This window comes from Callorhinus ursinus, unplaced genomic scaffold (genome assembly GCF_003265705.2).
Source record: "Callorhinus ursinus isolate GAN/ISIS: 27379988/994484 unplaced genomic scaffold, GSC_fseal_2.0 scaffold1, whole genome shotgun sequence".
Taxonomy (NCBI): domain Eukaryota; kingdom Metazoa; phylum Chordata; class Mammalia; order Carnivora; family Otariidae; genus Callorhinus; species Callorhinus ursinus.
Window position 1 is genome coordinate 130,710,250 of NW_027397063.1, and position 21,300 is coordinate 130,731,549.

The 21,300-nt window shown below is 42.7% G+C and overlaps 1 protein-coding gene across 7 annotated transcripts in view; it reads left to right on the top strand.

Moving 5' to 3' along the window:
- RARB (retinoic acid receptor beta) overlaps positions 1-21,300 on the top strand; it is a 710,885-nt gene that overhangs the window by 592,994 nt on the left and 96,591 nt on the right. The window lies entirely within an intron of this gene.

The window sequence follows — 21,300 nt, forward strand, 5'->3', positions numbered from 1 at the left end:
AAGAGAAATGTGTGTCCTTCAGAGCGGGCTCACAGTCTTGGTGAGATGGAGTGATATGGTGTGGTTGCTGCCATTCCTGTTGATGGTTTGCAGCCCCTCAACCTGAGGCTGGGAATCAGGTGGCCTGGGTTCATATATCCTGGCCACCCCTCACTGAAACCTAGTTTCATCTTCTGTAGAATGAGGAGAATCACATCAGAGTGTTACAGTTATTTTGAGGGATAAACACTACAGTGTATATACCCAATGTTTCTTTAGTGAGAAGAGCACTTGTTGTCTAGCACCTTCTGTGTGCCGGACATATATTTTAACTCTGTTAATGTTCACAACAGCTCTATGAAGGAGGCACTGTCACTGCTCACATTTTCCAGGCGAGGCGTAGCTCCTGGGCCAGGTCAGTGGGCCCCAGCTTCTTACCCTTTCTCTTTTCCTTTATAGACCTGATTCTCCACCTGCGAGGTGAGCCACATTAGGTTCAAATGATAATTGGGGCTACTAACGTTCATCTTTGAAATTCTCTGATTCATTACTTCCAGCAAGTATGGCAAGGAAGCATTTTGGTCATGTTTCATCGAATTCTAAACAAAAGTTCGTATTCCAGTCCGTTTAAGGTTAGGATAAAATGATGCCGGATTGTTTTCTGGAAAAAGTAGCCTCATTAAGAAGTTATATTTACTTTTTCTTATTGAAGTCAGTTTTACAGTTGGAGTTGAGAGTTCAAGTGCCTTATCAGAAGGACCAGGCAGGGAAGTGAATGAGGCAGGCTAATTTGGGATAATAGGGAAGGGTGGGGAGTATGACCAAGATAACAGCTATCTTCTCATTGATTGCTGTTCTGGATGAGTGCAGTTCAAGCTTTAGCATGGATCAGACTCCCCAGGATGGCCTGTTAACCCATAGATTGCTAACCCCCCCCGCCCCCGCACTGAGTTTCAGGTTGGGGAGGTCTGGGGTGGAGCCTGAGAATCTGCATGTCTAACCAGCTCTCAGGTGATGCTCCCAGGCTGCCACATTTTGAGAGTTCCTGCCTGGTGAGAATGTGGGACTAACACTACCAAGTTTTCCAGTATTTCAAGTGAATCTCTCTCTTACTTGGGGACTTTTTCAAGGTCTTTTCTGGTCCTCCAGACATTTCCCTACCAAGAAACACTCACACCATACAACAAATGGTCAAGAAAAACACTAGGGAGAAACGTCAAGTCAATCTCTTCTATAACTGAAATCTCCTACCTTTTAAATGTTGGCAACGCATTTAAAAGTTTTTAAGTCTGTGCCGGCTACCCCTGTCTCAGCCAAAAATAAACATGTCTTTTGGCTCAATTCAGCTTACAGATGAGCAGTTTGCAACTTCTGCTTTAGATGCTAAGGAGACACAATGGATAAGAGTAAAAGATTTACATTTTTTAAAAATTTGTGAGTAAAACTATTACGGAAAACTTTCGCAGAATAAAAGAAAAGCTAGTCCAGAAACCTGCAGCACGTACTTGGCTTTTATAACCTGAGACAGAAATCCATAAACTGTTAAAATGAACAACACACACCATTCCCTCGCTTAGGCACATGCATCCTGGGAGCTGTGGTCACTACGTGAGCCTATCAGCCAGCAATAGGCATGGCTCATGTGAGAGATCCTAGAGGGGCAGCGTCCTTTTCTTTTTTTTTTTTTTAAGATTTTATTTATTTATTTGAGAGAGAGAGAATGAGAGAGAGAGAGCACGAGAGGGAAGAGGGTCAGAGGGAGAAGCAGACTCCCCATTGAGCAAGGAGCCCGATGCGGGACTCGATCCTGGGCCTCCAGGATCATGACCTGAGCCGAAGGCAGTCGCTTGACCAACTGAGCCGCCCAGGCGCCCGGGGCAGCGTCATTTTCATCCTCACCTTGCTGTACCTCTGGCACTTCCCAGACTCTTCTCCAAGCTCCACCTACAACCAGCTTCCTGGCTTTCCTGATCTCTATTTTTGGTTTCAGCTTCCCCTGCACCTTTTGCCACTTCCATACGCATTGTGAAAGCTTCTGTGTACCCTTCCAGTTAGACTAATAATAGTCATAATGACAACAGCTCGTATTTGTGAGCATTTATACTGTTTTAGGCTCTCCACTTGTGTTTGCTCCTTTAATCTTCATATCAACCCCCATGACGTAGAAAACATTACTGTCCCCATTTTAAAGGTAAGGAAACAAGGCACACAGAGGTTGTGTGACTTGTCTAAGATCACATAATTAATAACAGGGAGAGGCCTTTAATCCAGACCAGCTGGGGCAGGACCGAAGCCTGAAACCACTAGACTACCTCTGTGGTAAGGCTTTGACCCCTCATTTTTCCTGTAGAACCTGGACCAGTGAGGAGGCTGAGCTCACTGCAGTCCACAGAATCATCCCCACTTTTCCTCTATCTCCAAGTGAACGTCTGGCTCGTCAAACGTTTATCTCAGTAGAAATATGATGATGCACCACGTGAGACCAGGCTCACTGCTCTTTGAAATGTCTGGAGTTGCCTCATGGGACTCATGCAGGATTTATTTGATCAAAAGCTTTACTTGGTTTGGCCTTTTCATAATAATCATTTTGGTCAGTAGCTGAGCTAGTACTCAACAAAAAATTTCAGGCATCATTGCATTTGGGACCCACTAGACCAGCCCTACCCAATAAAAAATAGAATATGAGCCACAAATACCAGTTAGATATAAAACTCAAAATTTTCTAAAAGCCACATTTTTAAGAAAGTTAAAAGGAACGAGTGAAGTTAATTTCAAGAATTCGTTACTAACTCACTCTCCAAAATATCAATTTCAACAATTAATATAAAACCATGGAGAGATTTTTACATTATGTTTCACACCTAGTCTTCAAAATTTGTGGTTACTTTTACACCTACAGCTCCTCCCAGTTTGGACCAAACACATTTCGGTGCTCAGTCGCCACATGTGGCTGGTGGCTATGGTATGAGCCAGAACAGCACTGTACCAAAGAGATGTGGAATCACGCACAGTGAGAAAACCCTGAAATGCCAAGTGCAAACAGGAGAGGAGCCACAGAGGAGAAGAGAATTAGGAAAGCATCTGGATACAGTTATAAAGAAGTGATTTGGGGGGACACCTGGGTGGCTCAGTCGGTTAAGCATCCAGCTCTTGATTCGGCTCAGGTCATGATCTTGGGGTCATTTGAGATGGAGCCCTACATCGGGCTCCATGCTCAGTGGAGAGTCTGTTTGAGAGTCTCCCTCTCCCTCTGCCCTTCCCCCTGCTCATGCTCTCTCTCTCTCATTCTCTCTTTCTAGAATAAATAAACCTTTTTTTTTCCTTTTTAAAAAGATGTGATTTCGGAGGAAGATAATGAGAAACTTTGGGGAAATTTTGCTAATTGGTGGAAAGTCTCGGTGGGAAAAAAAATACATATATTTGCTCCTCACTGATTTATTTAGGAAAGTTGATTTTTATTCAAAGCTAGGGAAAAAAACTCCACATACCACAGTTGAGGACATCAGATCATAATGAGAGAGAACTTCAGAAAGAATTATTTGAGGACCAGAGTTATTCCATTTGAGTGACTTAAGCTTCTTGACTTCTAGACAGACCCTCTCAGTTTTCTAGATCAGATGAGCATAATGAGCATTTAAAATCATATTTCTTCTTTTTCCTGCTGGTAAGAACATGCACCTTCAGCTCTCGTGGTGCTTTGGGGTCGGATGGTACAAATAAAGCATTGGCTTTCTAGGCCTTATTTTGGTAGTGTGGGGGGAAAAAACCACAGAGATAAGAGCCAGGGAGACTGGAGGATGTGATTATGAGTAAAACTTCTTTGGATCTGTAATGCCAACAGCACAAACTGTTTTCATTCCCTGTGTTAGTTAATGGCTAATCTAGAGATTGTACTGCCGTTTGCTGATAGAGCACAGTTTAAAATATTTTATCATTAATGTGACAGGGAGTTGGATAAAGAAAATGAAGCGTGATTATAAAATGCTAATTATCGTCCTCAAGTGCATATTGGGCACTCTCGAATATTTGCAGCGTAATTTGCTTTATTTATTATTTCGGTTTGGTTATAAATGTTAATTCAATTGCAGATGGTATGTTGGCAATTTACAGAGCTATAAAGTTATTTGGAAATCCTAATATTTTCTACCAAAATGTTCTGTTGGTGATGCATGAGCTAAATTAAAAAGCCCCTGCTCTTTAGAGTTAAATACATTAATTTGCAAGTAGGCTGCAGGGATTTCCAGACCCGTGCGGGCTACGTTAACTCCTTAAAGGAGTCGAGGACATGATGTGTAATTTAGAGTGGGCATTTTCTCCATGAGAAAGGGTGGCAGGACAGAAGTCTCTTTTTTCCTACCACTCTGCTAATGTTTCTTCAAGGCTGAGATTTTCTTCATGTTCTGGTTCGTAGGTCTAGACACATTTTTGAAGCCACATTTTTGTTGTACTACATCAGTGGTTTCAGAGACTGTGATGTTGACAGCTGAGGGGTATTTGTGTGTGACGGTGTATACATGTCTGTCTGTGAGTGAGAGCGAGAAACAGAGATGGTGTTTTCTCCAGCCTTACAGATGTCTTAAAAATATACTCCCGTGTGAGGCCAGTGGTTGTCAAACTGACTGCCCACAGGCTACATCTGGTTTGCCACCTGTTTTTGTAGAGCCAAAAGCAAAGAATAATTTTTACATTTTAAAACTTGGGGAAAAAATTTTAAAAAATAGGATATTTTAGGACGCATGAAAATTCTATGAAATTCAAATTCAGTATTTGTGAATAAAGTTTTCTCAAAACACAAGCAGACCCCTTCACTTATGAATTGTCTATGGCTGCTTCCACTCTGCTGTGGCAGAAACCGTATGAAGAAACTAGGCAGAAACTAGCCTAAAAAGTTTACATCTGGCCCTTTGCAGGAGTCTGCCAGTCTCTGGGTCAGACTACCTAAGGTGTAATTTATAAAATGAATCCTTAACCTCTGTGTGTGGGTTTTTTTTTTTTTTTAACTCTCTACAAAATTTATGGGAACGTAAGCAATTTGGGGAACAAATGGGTTCAAAACACAACTCTTCATTTTTGAGAGGTGAGAAAGAGATTATAAATACCAGCGCTGGCTTCCTTCTTTTGTGGTGATGTTGATCATTCAAAGAAGTGATACTGTATTACTAATGTAAATAATTGTGTGCTTCACATACAGGCAATATGCTCAAAGCATTCTCCTTGCCCCCAAAATAGGATAAAAGTAAAGATTGTTTTCTTTTATTGTCAAATTAAAAACATAAGCCATGTTGCTGGATCATTCTATTTGTGTTTGTTAACAATTAAGGATCGTACATGGAAGCACAGTACTCTCAGAAAATACGGCTACCTTATAGAACTCGTTTGGAAAGATGTCATTCTTTACTAAGAAATACTGTGCTTAATTAATTCTTGCTCCTAGGAAGTCAACTTGGGTCACTCATTATGGCCGTAATTGGTGGTATAAATTCTGAGACCCCGGAGGAAAACACATTGCTTGGTTAGTGGTCTCTGGCCCTTTGGTTGAGCGTGCACAGGGGCCAGCCCCATCTCGGTGAGTGACAGCTTCTGGTTTTGATGGCTTCGGGTCTGGCCACACTGATACTAGGTTTAAAGGCTAGTAGTGAGCAGTAAGAAAAGAAATGCAATGACTTGTCCCGGTGTTTTGCATTAAACAGTGTGAGACAACCTTCTGACTTGGAAAAATGTGTTTCTTTGAACTCCGGTTTTTCGTATTAAATTATATTCATTACACGGCCCATCTGGAATCTCTTGCCAGGCCAAAAATCATCTTACAGACATTAGCAAAAGGAAGTTAAATGTAATTTTTTTTAATTGTATACTTTTCATTTCCATTTATTTTTTTCCCTTTTATTGGAGAAACCAGATGGAAAGGAAGGCAGGAACCTCTCCCTCACTCCCGTTCCCTTCGGGAACAGAGGCAGAGCATCCCTGGTGCTGTACCTCTCATCCACTGACTTGAGGTGATGACGGGGCTGTCTAGATTCTGGGGATAATTGTAGGAAAGGTCAGGAGTTCAATTTGAAGCGCGCACCGGATTGGGGTGATGGGGTTTGGAGAGTAAGTGCGGCGTGGTGGCTGACTTTGGACCCACACTGATGTGTGTGGTCATCGATTATATTTGACGGTGTGGAAGTGCAACTCTCAAATATCACACGTGATGTGGTCCATTTATGTGGACTGGTATTGACTGTGGTTTTGCAGGGAGTTGTTTGCTGGATTTGGACTCTGTCTGAAAAGGCCCCGTATTTGGGAGACGTCTGGCTCTCTTCATCTCTTTGCTTCTTACCAAACCAGACACGTCGCACAAAACGTACAGACCTGAGGCTCATAGTGGGGACATAGGAATGTGTATTTCCTTGTTCGGACACATGGAAATCTCAACTGTTAGCTCTAGAAGGTAGAGAGATAACTTCAAATGTGTGAAATGGAACTGTAAAGACAGTTCAGTAGTTTGCTCCAGACGGCCCAAAGCCAGATGAAAGGCAGAGTGTAAACTCGCCCACCACCCTTTAGACTTGCACTCGGGTGCTTGTCTTTTTAGCTGTCTGCCATTCTGGCTGAGGATATTGGGCAAACTGAGTCATTTCCCCATCAACCCTCCACCCATCTGTATGAGCAGATATTTACTGAAAGCTGGGTAGGCACTGGATTTTGTGTGGAGGGTACAAAAGCTAAAGAGTGATGACAAGTCTCCAAGCTTAATAAGCTACAGCAGAACAATGCTAGTCATTATCTGTATATACTCTACCACTCATCTGGAGATTCACCCAAAGGAATTCCGAGTTGCTGTCTTTTGAAGGAATATTTTAAATTCTGATGAGTGTGAGCTACTTTTTGGTAGCATACTAACATACCTAGTACCTGTGGTCATTTTTTTTTAAGATTTATTTTTTTATTTGAGAGAGAGAGTGAGGGGAGGGGCAGGGGGAGCGAGACAGAGAGAGAGAGAGAGAGAGCAGACTCCCCACTGAGTGTGGAGCCCAACGCCAGGCTCGACCCCATGACCCCGAGGTCATGACCTGAGCCGAAACCAAGAATCGGACACCCAGAACTGACTGAGCCACCCAAGCACCCCTACCTGTGGTCATTTTCTGATGAAGGCCTTTGGGGATCAAAAGCAAGGAGAAGCATTAGGGCTTATTTTGAATTTCTAGTAATGAATCTTCGTATCCTGTGTATGATTTCATTGCAGTCAGGTGCCAATCACAGGTTAGTAATTTTATTTTATTTTATTTTATTTTTTTTTTTAAAGATTTTATTTATTTATTTGAGAGAGCGAGAATGAGAGAGAGAGAGCACATGAGAGGGGGGAGGGTCAGAGGGAGAAGCAGACTCCCTGCTGAGCAGGGAGCCCGATGCGGGACTCGATCCCGGGACTCCAGGATCATGACCTGAGCCGAAGGCAGTCGCTTAACCAACTGAGCCACCCAGGCGCCCAGGTTAGTAATTTTATTACCTAAATATATTTTCATTGCCATGAATGTTTTTTTTTTAGGACAACGTCTTCAAGCATACCTAGAGATGATCTCATCTGATTTATGTTGCTTTTTACCACATACCTGAGAAGTGGAGGGCAGAGGGTAGAGGAATGTGGGGGTGATTGGTGACCTCCCCCCGCCGCCCCGTCACTCCCACACAATGGGTGCCTTTGTGCCTGGATGCTGGTGTGATGTGCGTGCTGTCATGGACTCCCTCAGCCAAGAGCTTCTTTAAGGAAGCTGGCTCTGTCCTACCCTCGCTCATGTTTGACACGGTAATAGACACACATTACAAACGTAAATAGCAACTCCAGGTTTCCTCTTCCTTCGCAGTGTGTTAGAAGCTACTTCCACTAAATGGGTTACTTTGGCTTTAAATAATAGACCCCATCACTTCTCTGTTCCTCAGCGGGTAACGCGGTTTCACATACCACTCTCCACTTTCAACAAAGCAGATAAGGTATCAACACAATTAAAAGTGAAAAATAATCTGTCTGCTTTGCCGGTAGTGAATGCTTACAGAACACACACTGATACAATAGATTTTAAATAATTTATGTCCGGCACTTTTTTTTTTTTTTCTTCAATCTGTAAATGAGGACACCTAATGCGGAATGGCCGGCATGATACTCTATCCTTCCCCTATTAAGATAACAAGATGAGGGGGCAATGATTCAGATCGGCATATTTTTGGAGCACAGCACGGATAAAAATTAAAAAATTAAAAGAGATGATGCTCTGAAATACTTTGGGTAAGCAAGCTCATAAAAGCCATTAGGAAACCTGAAATTACAAATTAATTCAGAATCTCCTTCTGAGGGGCTCCTAAAAGCCCTTCCCGTTTTCTTGGCAGGATTCAAATATTACTTTTGTGTCACTGCCTGGTGTTTTCACAAGGTCCATTCTGATGCCCGCTAAGGTGTAATGTTCAGTCCTGATGTGTCTCTTGCAGCCGTCTTTGGTCTGATCCAAGTAAACTTTAGGTGATGTTAAAAACAAATAGGAATTAGTATGAGATACATTAGGTCTTCCCCCCCATAGATACATTAACTCTCAGATTACCAGGATCATGTGATTCATGGCTGCTTTTGCAGCCCTGAAGGGGTGTTTGTTCCAATCGTGAAGAATTTATCCAGCTTCTGTAACTCCTGTTGGCAGTAAAGGGTGTTGCCTTCACAGATCCCTGAGGTCTAGGGACAGAGCTGTCCCACAGAAACAAAACTGCTAAATTGTTTACAAAATGTCATTCAGTCCTTTGGTGGTTAAATGTAGCTTGATCATGATTGATGGAAGCCCAACTCTTTTTCCTACACCTGCCTGTGGCCATCTCCTAATTATTCATTTGAGAATACTCTGCATAAAAATATCAATCTTGAGAACATGTGTGTTCCAAGGAAGAAGGCCAACCATGTCCAAGGAAATTTTTACTTCTGTTTGATCTAAGGAAAATAATTCCCAAATTCCATGCACAGGCCGATGCTTAGGAGAGGCAAGGTCTTTCAGATGGGTTCAACATAAGCACACCCTCCTAAGTTCTCTTTTCTTGTCCTTTTGAAGAAACTGAAGAGGGTAAGTAAAGTTCCAGGGGATGATCATCTGAAGAGAGCAAAAATAGGAGGAAGCACCCCCAAAACTCCCTCATGAGCCTCACTGGCCTGGGGGAGCCAGATCTGACCCCCCCCCCATCTTCCAGAGCGGGGTACAACATCAGGGACTGCTGTCCATTAGCAAACCCATCCTGGGCAACAGAGCTTTGTGAAGCCAAATGGGAAGTAGCCATTGAGGAGAGAAATATAATTTTGATACAGGAAATAGAAGAAGAACATAGAGCTTTTCACTCAAGATACATGTTTCTTCTGTCTAAAGCCAGCAATTTTGGAAAATGAAGCTAAGAGTTTAAAAATAAGAGCTCTGCTCGGGAAAATAAAACAGGTCCCCCAACATCCATTAGGCGGCCTTTAATTGAAAACTGGAGAACAATCTAACTAATTGGCAGGTACCTCTTTTATCGCTGGGCCTATTTTTCCCCTTCTCTCCAGTGTAATCAAAAGACTGCTCCTCTTTTTTATCAACCAAAGTCAGATATGAAATGGAAACGCAGAGAAGTAACACTTAAAAATTAATTGTGTGTATTCTGCCAAATTTTCTCTTATAAAATAGGCACAGAAAGTACAGAAGTTAAGGTCCTCAACACAGCAGTAGCTCCAGAAGTGGATTTTTATATAGCACAGTGCTGAGGTGGAGGCTATAACGTGCTTAATTGCAGTCAAGTTCGTGTTGTTTAAAAGAATTTTACCTTTTACATTGGGGATCTATTTAATTTCAAATCCAGGCACTGTGCTGACATTATATAGCAACTTTAATTTTAAAGATCAAGAAAGAGGAGTTATGGGTGAAATTTGGGCGTATTTCTTGCTAATTTGGAACAAGAAAGAAGGGAGGTTGGGATAAATCACGAAGTTAGAATTGCTGTCTGAATTATGATATTGGAGTTTACTATTGAAAATATAACTTCCTCCTTCCTTTTCCCTTATACTTAAAGAATTTTGGTGGTGGTGGGAGCCTGGGTGGCTCAGTTGGTTAAGCGACTGCCTTCGGCTCAGGCCATGCTCCTGGAGTCCCGGGATCGAGTCCCACATCGGGCTCCCTGCTCAGCAGGGAGTCTGCTTCTCCCTGTGACCCTCTTCCCGCTCGTGCTCTCTCTCATTCTCTCTCTCTCAAATAAATAAATCTTTGGAAAAAAAAAAAAGAATTTTGGTGGTGGTTGTATTTGTTGAAGTTAGGGTTCTCTGCTCATCTTTTTCTCCCCTTCCTCCACTGAATCTCCATATGATATTTAAAAAGCAAAATAACTTGCAACATGTTACTTTTTAATTACAAAATTTGCATATACTCCATCACAAAGATGATTAAGATAACACCCTCCAAGGATTCCTGCTTCCAGGAAGAAAGAGGTGCAAGGATCGATATTGTACCAAGAATGTTACAACAGAGTGTGTGCTGGTATGGTGGTATGTGATTCACAGGTGCCTGATGCTATATTGGAGCATGAGTGGGCATGAACAAGGCAGGGAAAGGACTTTTGAGGCCTAGGGAACAGCATGTGTAAAGGTACAGAGGTGAAAGAGAACACTGTAGGTTTGGGGGACCTGGCTAAGTGCGGGTACACAGAAGGCCCACATTGAGGGCCGGTGGGCTCTAAATGATTTTGCTGATGATGTCATTGTTTAGATGCTGTGGGTTTGGGCTAATACAACGTGTCAGGTCTTTGCCTGAAGTCACCACGGCCTTTCCATACAAGGACAGAATGCATTTTGAGAGGTGGAGCTTCAGCAGTATTTTCTCAATAAACTGTGAGTGAGATTTTTGCACTGTCTGAGCAGTGTCTGTGGTGAGGAGAAGCAGAAGGCTGCATCTGATAAATGCCCATAATTTTATAGTTGTCAGACTCCTGAAGACCTAACTGTAAATGCCTGACCAGCTTCCCACCTGCTCCCACATCCTCTGTGATTTCTTCCTTTTCAATTCGGATTTGGGATGTAACCACCTACAACATAAGCAAGAGAGATTCCAGTGAGAAAATCCCAGAATGGCCCTGGAAATTAAATTTCCTTGGAAAAAGGGCAACAAGTTGTGGACAAGCATTTTTTGTTTTTTTCTTTTCTAATTGAGGTCCTTCTTAGCATTATGAAAGAATATAAGTGCATGAGGATTATTGGGTTCTGTGAAAGGCTTTTGAATTATGTGATACGCAGAGTTGTCATGGTGATATACGTTGTCATCAGTGTGTCATGACAGAGCTAAGACCTGGCTTTGTTGATGGTGAAATGTTGCATACCAAACTTCTAAAAGAGATTTAAAAATTTATGCTCCTCTGCAAAGGGTTTAAGCATATTTGAGCATTTTTTGGCTCTGTCTCCTTCTGCTTGCCCCAACCCCCACCCCCACCCCTTTCAGTCCAGATGAGGTTCTTGAATTTGGGTGCAGATGAGATTTAGTAATTCTCAAAGCACCTGGGGTCTGCTAACTCCTGGGCTGTAGCTGAGGAGCCATTTTGGTGCATTTTCTCAGTAAAATATTTGAGAACTAGAAAACTTAAAATGCATTGGCTTCTTGCCCAGTTATATTTAGAGTAATCCTGATAATAAATTGGTAACTATGGGTTTCACCGTGGAAGGGGACAAAATAACTGACCCAAGTAATCTAGAAAACAGATGTCTTTAGTTGGTTTAAAGTGAATTCTCTTTTTTATTTCAAGACCAGATTTAAAGAAAGCTATGTGGAGCTCAGTGAAACCATCCATTTCAGACTTTTTTCCTTTCTTAAGGTTTTTTTCTCCCTACCATATCTCAACTCAAAATTTGAGAAGAGGGGCAGTGGTCCCCAAGATACAGTATTGATAATATTTAACCTGCTGTACAGAAATGCTCTGGGTAACAGATGTACTACTTGACCTCAGATTCTTCACCTTCTTTCTAATTCACTCTTTATGTCAATGGCTCCCAAGTGGGGGTCAGAGACATCTCGGAGGTATATGAATGAGCTTCTGGGCACCCTCCTGAACTTGCACCTAAATATATATGTTATTTGGGAGGACACTGTATCCAATTCTGAAAAAGTTCTTCATATTCTTCCTGGTCCTCCCAGCCCCCTCCAAAGTCCCTTACCCATGTGGGAAACAAAGCCCAATAGTGAAACATAAAATGCTTCCCAAATGGTGTTCCTTTCTGGCTCTTCCTAGAGTGGTGGACTTGTTCGGAAGCACCCCCAAAGAGATCCTGGCGTAAGTGTGACTGTGGTAGACTTTTATAATTCTGTCTCATTTACAGTCTTAAAACTAGCTTGGAGGTCAACCAGAGAAGGAGATTACCCAAAACTTCCAACGTCCTCACAAAGGTTAACACTTTGGAAACCTTTAGGTAGAGAATAGTTGGGATTCTAGAGCCAGGCTGGCTCCTTAATTGGCAGGACCCAATACAAAGTGAAAATGCTGGGCTCTTGTTCAAAAATTATTCAGAATTTCAAGACTGTGACAGCAGGGCAGTAACCGAGCACGAGGCCCTTCCGAGAACAGGCCAGCCCTGCCCAGAACAGATCCCTTCACTTTTTGAAAACAGCCAGTTTAACTATCAATGTGGGTCTGCCTTATGAAACTCTCTCCCCAAAAATTGTGTTTGGAGGTTATTGGCCCCCAGACCTGTGGATTAGAGTGGAGTTATGATAATCAGACCCATAGGATAGCTGATCACTTAAAAAAAGTTATTTTATCCAAGGTCATGTTTTTGAAATCTAAGAAGACATGTTTTCACCAAAATTAAAAGACATTTTATACAACTGATTAATCTCTCCTTACTGTTGGTTTCCAGTTTATGTTACCTAGTAGCATTTTTTTCCCTGGGTCATATTACTCTAAAAGAAAGAACACTGTGAACTGAATGTATGGCTCGGTGCCCTTCTTGGGACACTGAAAACTTTGCAAGTTTAGATCGTGATTTTCTGATGTTGTGAGTTCAGGTTCTCAGTTAAGAACTGCCTATTCATTGGTGTTCCTTCCCAGGGAGTTTTAATTAATTGGGGATTAAAAGGAACGAGAGCACTGGCCTCTGGGTCTCTGGAGGTTGAGCTCTCGGGGTTCACCTGACAAAGTCCAGGACAATGCCATCATCACCCTCTTCCAGAATGACTGGTTCCCACAGAGATGATGCTTTTGCTGAATCTGTCGTCATTGCCTTCTTAGTACCATCTTTCTAGACCTCTCCCAAGATAAAGGCTTGCCTTGCTAGCCTAGAGAAGAGGAAACGTGCCAAAGAAGCTTCAGGTCCAAGGAACTTGGAAGGAGACAGGCCTAAAATCTGTGGTCAGATTCTAAGTGAAGGGACAGGAGACACTTTCCCAGTTAGCAGGCAAGAGGCACCGTGGAATGATGGACCTTCTGGAAACCAGGGCTACTAAACAGCAGAGCACGCAGGCTTCACTACTGTCATTCATTCATCTTTACTCAATTCCCAACAGTGGGATCTTGTTCTGTCAGGATTTTTTTTTTTTTTAAGAAAAAAAAAATAAACAACTCTGAGCCTCTACCCCTTGGGACAACTCAACTTTCTTGTTTGGAATATGAATCTTAGGTTGTTTTCCTTTCCATGGCCCCAAGCGCGGCCCCCTCCCTAACTCGCTCAGTGGCCTTTGAGTTACATTCGTGCCCACCCTCCCTGCTCAGGAGGAAACTCTGTTTGTCATCAAAATAGTAGGCTGTTTTTCTACTTTCTCCCTCCCTCTCACCCATTGTCTTTCAGTGGGGTGAAAAGGTCTTCACTTTTCTCTTTCTCCCCCACAAATCTTGCTATTAATAACTTTTCAGACATTGTCACGCAGAGACTTCCACTCGCTCCAGAGGGTGTTTTTTGTTTGCTTAAGGCAACGTGTTTCCTGGACTGAAAACCGTGTTTCCCAAAGTAGCCGTGATGGGAGTATTCCATGCTCACCTCCCACTGGCAGCATCTTTGCTTCTGGCTGGAAATGGGAATTGCAGCTCTGTGCTGGCCTGAGGCCGCCCTTCACCGGGCTCCAGCCCTGCTGGCCTGGGCGCACGACGACCGCGGGCGGCCACCTGGTTACCTTCTGAGCGAGATGGAGTGGAAATATTTTCCCTTTCATGACTGAGGGAGAACGACGAAGTAACGCTCCTCATTGTCTCTCTCTTCTTTCACTCTAGAAGGAGAAATTACCCTTTTGAACTTTGCATGGGATAGGAATTAACTCTGCAAAAGATTTCTCCTGATCCAGTGCTTTTTATGACTGATACAGTGCCGAGTGGCCGGGTTGTTGTTGTTGTTGTTTTTAAATACAAGAAATAAGGTTTGGGGGGGGTTCTTTTCTGGGGGGGTTCTTTAAAGATTTTATTTATTTAAGACAGAGAGAAAGAGCATAAGCAGAGGGAGCAGCAGGCAGAGGGAGAAGCAGGCTCCCCGCTGAGCAGGGAGCCCGATGTGGGGCTCAATCCCAAGATCCTGGGATCATGACCTGAGCTGAAGGCAGATGCCCAGCCAGCTGAGCCACTCAGGCTCCCCAAGAAATAAGTTTTTACTTAGTGCCTTTCTTCAAACTATCACGACACATTTCACACATGTTGAACCTGATGTGAATGGCTGTAGGCCTAAAAAGCTACTGCCATTCGAAACACTGCACTATGAATTCTCATAAGTAACTTTATGATTAAATGGGAGTCAGCAGATTGCGCTGTTATTTCAGAAATCAAGGATTCTTGGGTTACATTCCTGACCAGACCTGAGGGCAGGTTCGGGGGTACAGGTATTTGTATTCATATCCAGAGCTCACTATCCACTGTAGTATGTGTTAAATTAATGCATGAGGAAATCCGTGATTCAAAGCCTCCTGAACAATCTTGGCAGATTATAATTCTGACCCTAGCCTTCTGCTGCACAGAAGAGTGAGTACTTCCCCAGTAAATGCCCGACATGGCCATCTAGATCCTGCCTAGTCTGATTGTCAAACTGCTCTTTCTGCTGTGTCTTGCACACACACAGCCCATCATATACATCTCTGCCAACCTGGACCACGGCCCCTTCCCTGTACGTCCTCACCTGGGATCTTGGCAAAGCTGAGCTGTTCCTGGAGGGGAAGCTTGCCGTTCGAAGCCTGCCCCTTCATTAAAGCTGGAATCTGGGGCCAACTCCCTTCTAACTCCTTTGAATTCTTATGGCCTTTACTCAGTAAATATTTTCAGTGGGCCTGCTATGTGCCAGGCACTCTACTGGGCACTTTTTCACTTTCTGCTTCCATTAAAAGTTCTTACCACACTGCGTGGTGGCATCTGCTAGAGTAGTCACTTGATTTTACGTTCCTGGTAACATTGAGAAAGAGCAGGAACCATGCTTTCTGTATCTTTGTATGCCCCAGGAGAACGCACCACATCCACTCCAGTTAATTGGCATTGGATGAATGAATCAGTACGGGAATGAGTATATATAGAGATGGCCGTTGGAATCACGAGGTTGTCTACCCACAATAGTCTGTATTGTTCAGAGATTCAGAACAGTGTTCTTTCCTATCCGGGAGTCTTTATTTTAAATACAAAATGTGTATTGGAAGTTTTCCAGAAGAGGGCTTTGGAAAGAGAAGGTTTCATCAATAACAAAAGCTACCATTCACTGGGTACTTGCTATGTGCTGGGCATTGGCTTCATACTTTATATGTGTCCCTTACTTAACTGGGTGCACTAGGTAATCCCATGAAGTGTAGGTGCTTTCCTTATCCTCAATGAGGAAACGGGCCTTCCAGTAACTCACTTAACGTCCCACATGTAGTAAGCAGCAGAGTCAGAATTCAGATCCACAGGTACTCGAGCTAATGTCCAGTTCTTAATCACCAAGCTAGTCTCTACACCAACAAAAAGCACTCTATTTGAGAGACGGTAGGGAATATTATGTGATGACATCTGAAAACCAGAAGTTGAAACGTGGTCCACGGAAGAATAGAACAAAAAAAAATTATCAGAATTAGAGAAATGATTTGAGAATGTTAAGAGGAGATAAGGTGGCCGAAGTTACCCTCAGATCAAAACGTGAAGCAGGGAGGGCAATGAGCCACTTTTCTCTATGTCCTTGGTAGATTTGGGACATAGGACTAGTCTACCAAGGTAATTATGAATTTTATATATTTAGGGACAGGAGAACATTCAGATTTAAAAGAGATGGTTACCTTTCCTTTGGATCTAGGGGTGTGTCTGCACTGTAGGTAAGAGAGAATTAGATAGAATAATGGTACCTCATATCCCCCAGGGGAAACAGAAGTGACCTGAGTAGGCAGTGGGCCTTCTGGGATTATGGCTAAGACACAAAGCAAATCACTCCAGTGCATATGTGGCCTTTGCCACCAGAGGAGTATTTTTTTCTTCTCATTTGCTTGGATCCCAGTTCCTTGATAGCAAGAATAGAAGAGCATGAGGTAAGAAAGCTTAGAAAAACTGTGGTCAGAAAACCCTGAACTCAGTTTGTGGTGCAGATCTCTCTTCTTGATTTAAGTAGCTAGAGTGTTAGTTGTGTTTCTCACCAATCACAGGAGTCCTGATTTACCACCAAAAGTCATAATTAGAGAAATCAAGATTAAGCAACAGAAGTTGTGATCAACAACAGAAATCATAGCTAGCCAACACGAATCCATGTTAATGATGGTTAACATGGCTAACCAACAGAAGTCTTGACTGTCTAAGCTGATTACGTGTCAAACCAGTGGATCTTCTACTAACTTCTGAGAAACCCGGCTGCTCACTTTCTTCAGTACAGACAATATCATCCTCAGGGAATGCATTACTATGGAGGAATATTTTATGGAATTAAGGTATAGTACATCCAGGATTCTCACTCTGTCTCTGATTAGAGCTGAGGGCATCATCATTCGTTCATTTAACAACTATTTATTGACTATCTACCATGTAAATTCCCTGTCCCAGTACTGGGGATATTCAGCTAATATGCACCCATACGGTTTTATTAGGTGTTGAAATAACTGAAGTACTTTCCTACCATCTGTCGAATAACCACTGCCTCCAGTCTTTCCCTACCGCTGCCCAAGTCCACAGTCTTGGTTCCAGGGAAGGCACCTTAAACACTGCTTTGAGGCCACGTGGGAGCCCAACAACCTGCCCACTTTAGTTCTGGGAAAGCTGTCTCCATATCCTTGTTTCTCTGTCAGGGCATCAGCAAGGAAGAAGTCACACTTGCTGGTGGTACTGTGACACCCAGTTGTAGAAATCTGTGATACCCATTTGGCTCCCCGAGGCTATGACCGCTGGCCACAGCCTGGCTTTCCCCCATGTTGCCCATGTATCCTCCGAAGTGAACAGTACTATTGTTTAATATTTTAAATATTATACTTGAATCGGAATAATATAGAAAGATAAGCAAATACCAAGGTTACCTAGAAGAGGAAGCATTTATGTGTGCTGGGATCAGTCAGAGAAGGCTTCCTGGATGAGGTGACATACATCTTGAAGACAGAACTTTTCTGGGTTTACTGGGAAAAGGATGTTTCAGGAAAGTGAGAATAAAATTGTGGGGGTGCCTGGGTGGCTCAGCCAGTTAAGTGTCCAACTCTTGATTTCTGCTCAGGTCATAATCTCAGAGTTGTGAGATCAAGCCCTGTGTCCTGCTTGCACTGAGCATGGAGCCTGCTTAAGATTCTCTCTTTCCCGCTCCCTCTGCCCCTCCCCCATGCCCCCCCCCCCGCAAAAAAAGAATAAAGTTGTGGTGTCAGTAACCCTAGACTAGTCCCTCGCAAATTGCCGTTTTTGCCCGTACGGGGGGGGGACCTATTCTTCCTTAGTCTTCAAACACCACCCCTTCCTTGCTCACAGAAACTCCTTCATTCTCACTTTCAAGGCATCCCACCTTGTCACTCTCTGGTGTGATGACACACTTGGAATCCCAGAAATGTACATCTGGAAAGGATCTTGCAAATCAGCCACCCAAGCCCCTCACTGAGGAGACGAGAGAGCTTCACCTCCTTGGGCTGAGTTGCCCAAGGCCACACAGTGGTCATGAAGCGGCTGGGATCCAGCCCCTGGACTTCCTCTCCACAGCTCTTCCTCTCCTGCCTCCTACCTCTTCTCTCTTCCTCTTCCCCCCACCCCCCAGACTGCTCCTCCCAATGGGACCAAATCCTTCCTTTTACATGCTCAACTTCTCAGGGTTTTCCCCTCTAGATGTGTCTCTGCCCATCCACTTGCTTAAAGGACTATCACCCTTTGGATTCAGCACTTCAAAAGCCCATTTTTACGTGTGACAAGATTGGGTTGCAGTTTTATTTCTCAAAGCATGAGGCTTCCAATTTTAGGTGGCACAGGTTCATGGCTCTCTATCTCACTGAACCACGTAATGAGAAACATTTTCTCTGAATTCCTCAAAGAGGAAGTCTCAAGTCAGTGCCAATCTGTCTCTAACATTTGCTTAGCTCCCTTTTCAGCGAGAAGTGACAGTCTGGGGTTCTCAGCCCTTAGCAGATCCAGTATCCAGTGAGAGCGAAATAATATCTGATTATTATTTTGCTTGACTTTCATTTTATTTGTGTTATATTTGCCTTTTAATATTGACAGTCAGTGCTGGTTTTCAAATGAAGCCAGAGACTAAAGGTCTCCCTCCATTTTAAGTAATGTTAAAAATAAAAGGAAGAGTCAACAAGTAAAAATACTGAGTTGATAGAATTGAGGTGGCATGGGGCTCCCGGGTCACACACAGGCACACATTAGGTCCCTAAAGCCTCAAAGCAGTGGTCTACGAGGAAATACGGCTTAAAAAATAATATCCCACATCTCCTAGGAGGAGGACTTGTAGAATGCAAACCTCTCTTTGGCCTCAGAGGGCTTTTCTGTTTACCCAATCCATGTATGAAAATACCTCCCAGCATATATGTTAGTCAGCAAGTAGTCTACCATGGTGGAAATGATTTACTGAAACTTAGACCTTCTCCTGATATCTAGCCAAAAATCTGATTGGAAAACCAAGAAGACCTATTTAGTTTCTGCCGACATTGTTACTAAAGCAGACTGAGTGGATAACTAATGACGTAGAAAGTTCTTTACTTCTCTCTTCTTTCATTTGTGTATCATGAGATTGTTTTTCTCCCTCTCTTGGTCACTCACTAAGAATTTGCTGAACTGAATATTTGGCTTTTTAATAAATGGAGGAGGTCACCTTTGTCCATACCTCACTGGTTTCACACATGCAGAAAAGACTGGATCTTCCTTTGGGTCAGTGTCTCTTGGCAGGAGAGCAGTGCAGTTTCTGTAAATTGAGTTTGTACATCTGGCAGCCAAAAGTGTCCTGTAGGTATATTTTTTGCATGAAAAGATATGTTTGAGGTGACCACTCTGCACAGATTTTCTATTAGAGGCTCGGAGTATCGGTAACCTGTTATTTTAGATTTGGAGCATATTTGTAGCTCCAGAGGTACCAAAATAAACTGTGTTTTCTTGGAAAATGTGTGTGTCTGGGATGTGACAGGAGTTGCAACCTTAAACAAGATTTCCAGGCGTTTACAGTTGAACCATGCCAGTAAAAATATGTTTATTTAGACATTAAAATCCTAGGGTGCCCACGTAAATATCCTAAACAATGTGTGTTACGTGAGCTTTCTTTGTTAATGTGCTTTACCTCTAAATGTTTTTAGTTCTGGTTCCTGGAGTGTTAATGCACTACAAGGAAAGTTGAACTCAGATGGTGAGTCTTATGTGCTGTTTAGCACATTCGGTGGTGTGTTTCTTAACATCCAACAGAATTGTTGCTAATGTAGGTAAAAGTCACAACACAGTTGAGAAGGTAAAGCTCCCTGCTCTTAATACTGCTAGCAATATAGAGGTTTTTGTCGGGCAATTAGGAGAGAGAAAAGATAGCAGGTATGCCCTTCACTCACTGCTCATTCATCTGTGGAGTAACAAGCAGCCCTTGATTATCCATTGTCTGCAAAACCATGTGGGAGACATGAGGAGAACGAAGAGGAGAAGGTGGCCACCATGTGCTCATGAGCCTACAGTCTGCTCTATTTCATCAGCTTTTCACAAAAATTGGGACAAACTGCTGCTTGTGACAAAATATAATTTTCAGAAAGTTGAGAAGTAACAACTCATTCAAATATTCAGTAAGCACATAGTTGAAGATTTATTGAACTCAAGAATGAGAGAAATAGCAGGATGGCAAAGCTGGTTCAAAGGAGGATTTGAGCAAAATATCTAGGTGGCTAGGTAGATTGCTTGGTGTAGATAACGGTGAAAGGAGGAAAGAATGCTGGGCTCAGACTGCAGAGTCAGATACAAAACCGGTTAATGTCCTACAAGGCAATAAAACAATACTCTTTGGTTATATTTCAGCCAGACAGAAATCTTTGCACCTATCCTTAACAAATAGATTTGTAATTTACCAGCCTTTTACAGTCTTTACAGAGCCTGTGTCCAATCCATCGTAAAGAGTAAGTCAAACAAAGTTACATTTCCCAAGAGTGTCAGATGACTCTTAGGTAAGCTTGTCAAAACGCTAATGCTGCAGAACCGTGCTGCCCCACAGAACTTTTGGCCATGATGAAGATCTCCCATACACGTGCTGTCTGGTGTGGTAGCCCTGAGCTATATGTGGCTCTTGAGCATTTGCAATGTGGCTAGTGCAACTGAGGAATCAATTTTTAAATTTTATTTCATTTTTATTAATTTTCGTTTAAAAAGCTCTGTGTCATTCATGGCTACCATTTTGGACAGCACCACTCCAATGTGCCATTAAGTGGGCAGGCCTTTTTTTGCCTTGTTTCCAACCTTGGATATTTTTCTAAACACTCTGTAAATTAAATCATATTTTAGATGTTGTAATGAGCTAAATATGTGGGGGAAAAGTGGAAAAGACTTTCTTGAGAAGACCTCATTCTTCCCTGAATCTTACCATTTCTTTTGCAGATGTGATGCCTCTTATACTGGGTTTCTTGATAGTGGGCTCACCTGAATTTTTCTGGCCAGAAAGGGAGCTGCTTATGAAGTTAAGCCTGTTTGGAGGGAACCCAGCTCTGCATAATGTTCTCCAAGTGAATTAGCTTGGTATTCATTTTTCCTTCAGCAAGATAATAACGGTCATGTCTAGTTTTGATTAAAAGGGGCTTTCTGATTTGAAACAAAGGGAGAGCTGACTATTACTATTTCACAAGGATTATAAGGCTCAAATAAGTTAATTTTTCTGCTGCCATCACTTCATGACTCAGACGGAGCAATCAATGCATTGATAAGGCTGGTTTTGATTTCTCATGAAACTTGGTA